Genomic DNA, 5,682 nt, shown 5'->3' with positions numbered 1-5,682 from the left:
GCTGCCGTTGCATCCATCTACGGATGGCAAAGATAAATTACTCTGCTTATCCAGCCGTTCATGCCAGACTGGGGAGAGAGGTGTTGTAATAATGTAAAATATAGTATGAGAGCCTGTTCTAGTACACCCCCAAAACAAAATCAAGACTTTGTAAAAGAGCATAATAGGACCCCTTTAAGAAACGCACACCGCAGACAAAAATGGAGCAGCTGCAACTGAACAGTTTCTCCCTGCGCAAAAGGCACATCAAACGAAGCATAAGTTCCATTCTAACGGTCAAATCGTGTGGATTGTAATGACAAAGCAAGCCTATTAAGGTGACTGCGCTTTTGCCAAACTGTTTGTTTCACATTTCTCATTTTAAAAGTCCAATTTAAGATTTCATTACTCAAAACAGCGGCTTTCTGACCAGCTGGGGGATTTCAGAAGGAAACCACAGAGCAACCTTCTCCGCTTCAGTACCAAAGGTGCAAATAAACAAAAGCGCAGCACTCTGTGAAATCAATCAGGGGAGCCAACAGGTGGAGGCAGTCCAATCCAGCATTTGCATTCAATGGCACAATGAGGAACAAAGCCTCAGCCTCGCTTTCTAAAGACTCCATTAACATTTGAGTGAGGGCAGTCATGGGACGACAAGCGCAGCGTTTCCCCATGTGTTTTACCTTATGTGACCCTAATAACTCAAGTTAAAACACTTTCATGCTGACTGAATCACACTCAGATGGGAGGCAGAAGCCAATTTAAAGGTGTACCATGTCATTTTATCCATGTTTTGCTTCCAGAGAAATGAGTAGTGCTGTTGACAACAGAGTTTAAAATGATCAAGGCTCATATCAGCGGCCTAGAAACAGCTGTTTTAAGGTGCGATAAAACTTTATGTTCCTGCGAAATCACATAGCAAAAGGACATTTGACCAATCAGGGAATCTAAATGTCACAGACTGTCCTCTTGGCTCAACATAAAGAATACAAACTTATTTCCTGCGTGTTCCAGGTTTTAAAATGTTTTTATGCGAATGTTGTAAGGGAACATTCTATTTTATCATTTTGCAAAGATTGTGGAAAGTTTCTTTTGAATGTTCTCTGAATTCTCTAAAACGAGAAGTAACATTTAAAAAATGGAATTCAGAAAAAAATGTTGTGCTAATGTTTGGAGAACATTACTAAAGATCAGATAAGTAATAGAGCAAAGGTTCAATTAAAGTTACTGCAGAAATGTTTGCAGAGAACCTCGCCAGAACGTTGCCCATTTGCCAGGGAGTACATAATTGTTACGGGGCTGACAAGACGTGAGACATGTGGATCCATGTCAGGTCAAGTCAAGTCAAGTTTATTTGTACAGCGCTTTTCACGATACAAATCATTGCAAAGCAACTTTACAGCAAATTAAGTTTCTACAATACTGTGTGCAATCAGTGCTGTGTGCAATCAGTGCAATGAATGATGGGATATGTAGTCCGGGGTGATATGCAACAGTGTGTAGTGCGAGAGTCAATAAAAATGGAAAGGGTGACCTCTGATGGCTAGCAGACGGAAGTTCATGGACCGGATACGTAACAATAATACAGACACTTTCAGCTTAACACATTAAAATTACAGGAGTCAAATATGCCTGTGAATGCACGGCTAACCAAAAACACTTTTGTGTGTCATTGCATCCACACCAGTAGGGGTCAGCAGGGCCCAAAATGAACACTTATCAACTTAAACCTGTCTTTGATGTGTAAATAAAATGTTTGAGCTGGTAACTGCAACATATTACATTATAAATCAAAACGAAATGCTTGCCAGACCCTCACTGAACGTGACTCGAGAAAACAACTGTCATGACCCATGTGTTTTCCATTAAAGAAATTAAATATTAGAGTATATTAGATCATTCTGAGATATAAAATGTTTTTCCACCATGGTCCATAAAATAAAGATGATTGAAAATACTGTACTGTTTTAAAGCTGACTGCTTGAACTATGGTGGTTCTTTAAGGTCAGATGTTATATTGAGTCATATAGTCATCTGCAAAACAAAAAGCAGAGTTATTTTCAAAGCCTCACACCATATACAAGACTGTACTGTAAAGTATGGTCACGTTCTCTGACGTCTTTTCATCTTGTGTCAATGTTTTCCCACTGAGCTCACTGGATGAACTGCTTCATTGAAAACCACAAGAAGATGCTTTATTTGTACTTGAAAAGGAGAGATAAGAATTCTTAAAGCTCATATCTCAAGGTCTTCAGGGAAAACTACATCGAATTGTCTTTATTTTCTAATCGGCACCAATTATCAGCGGCCACTGTATCATCGATTAGCTGTGTAGCGGCTGTCGGCCTTGAAGCAAAGCCTGAGGGGAAAAAAATCTCCTAGTTTGCCATGAAAGTATTACGAGAAGAACAATTATTTTGTGTAATGAATCAGACTGAACCTCAAATACAGAACTTTGGTCATGTACACCATTGAGATCTTCAGCCAATTTATTAAACCAATTAAAAAAAAAAAAAGTTTCATATAACAAAAAAAAAAAAAGTTGAAATTGCTCAATTTATAAAAAATGATTGTGATTTTAACAGTAAAAGACTGTAAAAATGCTACAGTAAAAACCTGTTATTTGGTTATCAGTAACTTCCCATACTATATACGGTGAATAACTGTAATTACATTTAATGTAATTTTACAGTTAAAATACTATTAAAATTACCGTTTTTGGAAGTGAAAAAGAAAAACTCATTGTATAATTTACAGTGAAAAACCGTAAATTGACACCAGAAACCAGAATTCCCTGCATGACACTTCATATTTTATATTTTTTCATTGAAATAACTGTGTTTCTTCTCTTTCTCATCACTACCTGTTTTTGGTGGTTATCAGTATTACAATGGTTCAAAACAGATATTAGTACTTCAATATGCTGGTTTATTAACATTACATCAGTTAATGAAATGCGTTTTTTTTTTTAATTGTGAATTTAAGTTAAGTCTGTAAAACTTAAAATGTTGCTACCATATTTTTAACGGTGAAGTTCTGGCAACCACAGCTGCCGGTATTTTACCGTTAATGTCACAGATTTTTTTTTCACAGTGATAATGTACAAACATTAGTTGCCATGTCTTACTGATCATATCATTTTTTTACAGTGTAGGTTAAATATTGAATAATAATAAAACAATACACATTAATACAATTATTAATAACTATAACAATAACATTTTAATATTAATAAATATATATATTAATTAAGATTAGTTAATATACATGTTAATTTTAATTACATTAATTTTAATAACAAATGTAATATGAAACCCGATTCCTAAACTCTGAATTGTGCACACATTTACACTAACCTGGTGTTTTTGCCCTCAGTGGCTCGTGATGTTGCCAGGGTGATCAAATCAGCATATCCACGGCTCTGTGTGTAGCTGTGGGAGTTTAAGGAGGCGTCGATGATCAAAAGAGCTCTTGAGTGACAGAAGACTTCATCTGAGTCTGTGTACACACATCCATAGCCTACAGTGACTGCAAGGAGAATCAAGTATTGTACATGTTATAATTAGTGTCTGATTCCCCTGTGAAATAACACTGCAGTGTTTACATTTTTACAGCAGCCTAAACATGCACCTGTTCATTTCCAAATTAAACATACACATATTGGCCTATTGGGCTTAATATAAAAATAAATGCGAGTAAAACTAATAAAAAATAATCACAAAAACAAAGCAAAGCTCAAGCAATCATGCAATGTGCAACATATGCGACATAAAGCACACTTCAGCGCAGTGGTTCTCAATTGGTTTTGCATTTTGCATTTTGGAAGTAAAAAAAATTATACTTAAAAATATAACATGAAGTGTATTAAAATTACCCTGAATTGACCAAACAAAATGCAAAAAGACTCACATGGCACAGACTAAGAATAACCACAGTTTTGTAAATCCATAAAGAGTATGATTTATCAACCAAACACACAGTACAAGCACTAATACTGAATTAGTATTAGTCATATTATCAAATGGCAGGTGTATTTGCACCAAAAATGCCATGTGTGATTGGATGAAAGGCCTTCAGTTTTAAAACCAGCAGGAAAAATATGAGAATCTGCCCTTTTAAATTTCAATGTTTATGATATCCTACGGATGACTGTATATTGAGTTATATTGTATTATTTGTATTTACCATTGTTTTTATGTAAAGCACTGCTTTAATGTGAATGTACTGCGTTTGAATCAGTCACATGGTTTGATCCAAAATGGCTGATTTAATCCATTTACTTACTGTGATTCTTTGAACACATTTCACATTAGATAATCCAAATGGAATCACTCACTGGAACGAAAGCTCCTACACAGAGGCAATGAATCACAAATCAAACATGTCAGGTGTAAATGGGCTGGTCAGCAGCAAGTTACACTGAGGTTGTGATTCTGAAGCTGTGATTGGTGGAATGCTGTGAGGGGGTGGAGCCTTAGAGGAAACACCTGTTTACCTGCTTCAGGTAAGAGTTCAGGTAAGAGTTGAATAGAGGAACTAGCAAAGAAAACACCTGACAGCACCGCTGTGTTTGTTGGACTACTCTGAATTTCGTTGTTCTGTTAAGAGGTAATTTTTATTGTTTCACAGAAATCCCTTTTTTTGAGTTTACGTCAGCTGAATGTTAACAAAAGAAGTGAAGCTTTGAAGTTGGTTGTGTTAGGAAGGACTGCAGTTTGGACTTTGCTCTTTATAAAAGCTAACAGAAATGAAATCCTTGACTGCTCTGACCTCCATTAATTAGTGTTTCTGGCTTATTTAATTTCTTATGAGACTAAAATGATTACTGTAGACCATCAGTAAGCAAGTGCTCAAAGAAGGCTTATTGAATTAAAAGCATATAAAAAGACTAGAATATACAGTCTGTACAGTAGAAAAACCATTACGCCTATGGAGAGTCCCCACAAGGATAGCAAACCAGACGTGTGTGTGTGTGTGTGTACATATTTTTCTATCCCGGTGGAGACTTAAACCTGAATACACACCAACTCATGGGGACTCGTGTCATCGTGGGGACCTAAATTGAGGTCCCCATGGGGAAACAAGCTTATAAATCATACAGAATGAGTTTTTTGAGAATGTAAAAATGCAGGTTTTCTGTGAGGGGTAGGGTTGGTGTAGGGCGATAGAATATACGGTTCGTACAGTATATAAACCATTACGCCTATGGAGAGTCCCCACAAGGATAGTAAACCAGTGTGTGTACAGTATATGTTTAAACCTTATTCAGTTTTCAGGGGACTCTCTTCCTCTAGGTTTAATTATTGTGCATTTTATTGGCAGCTACACTGGCACACGATTTCTTCCTTAAACGATTTATAGACACAAAGATAAGAATCACAGTTTCGGTGGTTTGAGACTGTAAAAAGTCCTTTCTTTTAATAACTCTACCTCATGTTTAAAACATTATAATGTTTGAGTCATATACTATATGAACTGCCACTCTCTTAAGTGATTTGCATATTGTACATGCATGCAAATAGTAATAGGCAGAAATATCAGTCAGGCAGTGTTTGGGATGTTAGGATTTGGATTTGCCCATCAGGTCAAAAATATCCAAGCACACTTGTCAATTGATAGTGGACATTTTCCTCTTTTAAATAGTTTTTTAATGAATTTTGAAATGTGTAAATGTATGTAAAAAAAGAATTAGTTGTGTGTGTG

General features: G+C 36.1%; 1 protein-coding gene across 2 annotated transcripts in view; it reads left to right on the top strand.

Moving 5' to 3' along the window:
* Positions 1 to 4,466: 4,466 nt before the first annotated feature.
* The window catches only part of LOC107714559 (coxsackievirus and adenovirus receptor homolog), a 14,518-nt gene continuing 13,302 nt past the window's right edge, over positions 4,467 to 5,682 (top strand). The window contains exon 1 of one of the 2 annotated variants that reach the window (XM_016520430.1): positions 4,467 to 4,483. The gene's annotated coding sequence lies outside the window, so the exon portion shown is untranslated. Of the gene's footprint in view, positions 4,484 to 4,514; positions 4,588 to 5,682 lie in introns of those variants that run through there. The other variant, XM_016520429.1, reaches the window with a different exon arrangement.

This window comes from Sinocyclocheilus rhinocerous, unplaced genomic scaffold (assembly GCF_001515625.1).
Source record: "Sinocyclocheilus rhinocerous isolate Xijiao unplaced genomic scaffold, SAMN03320098_v1.1 scaffold990, whole genome shotgun sequence".
NCBI classification, from domain to species: Eukaryota; Metazoa; Chordata; class Actinopteri; order Cypriniformes; family Cyprinidae; genus Sinocyclocheilus; species Sinocyclocheilus rhinocerous.
Note: the sequence above shows the minus strand (reverse complement) of the source record. Positions and strands in the feature narration are given on the sequence as shown.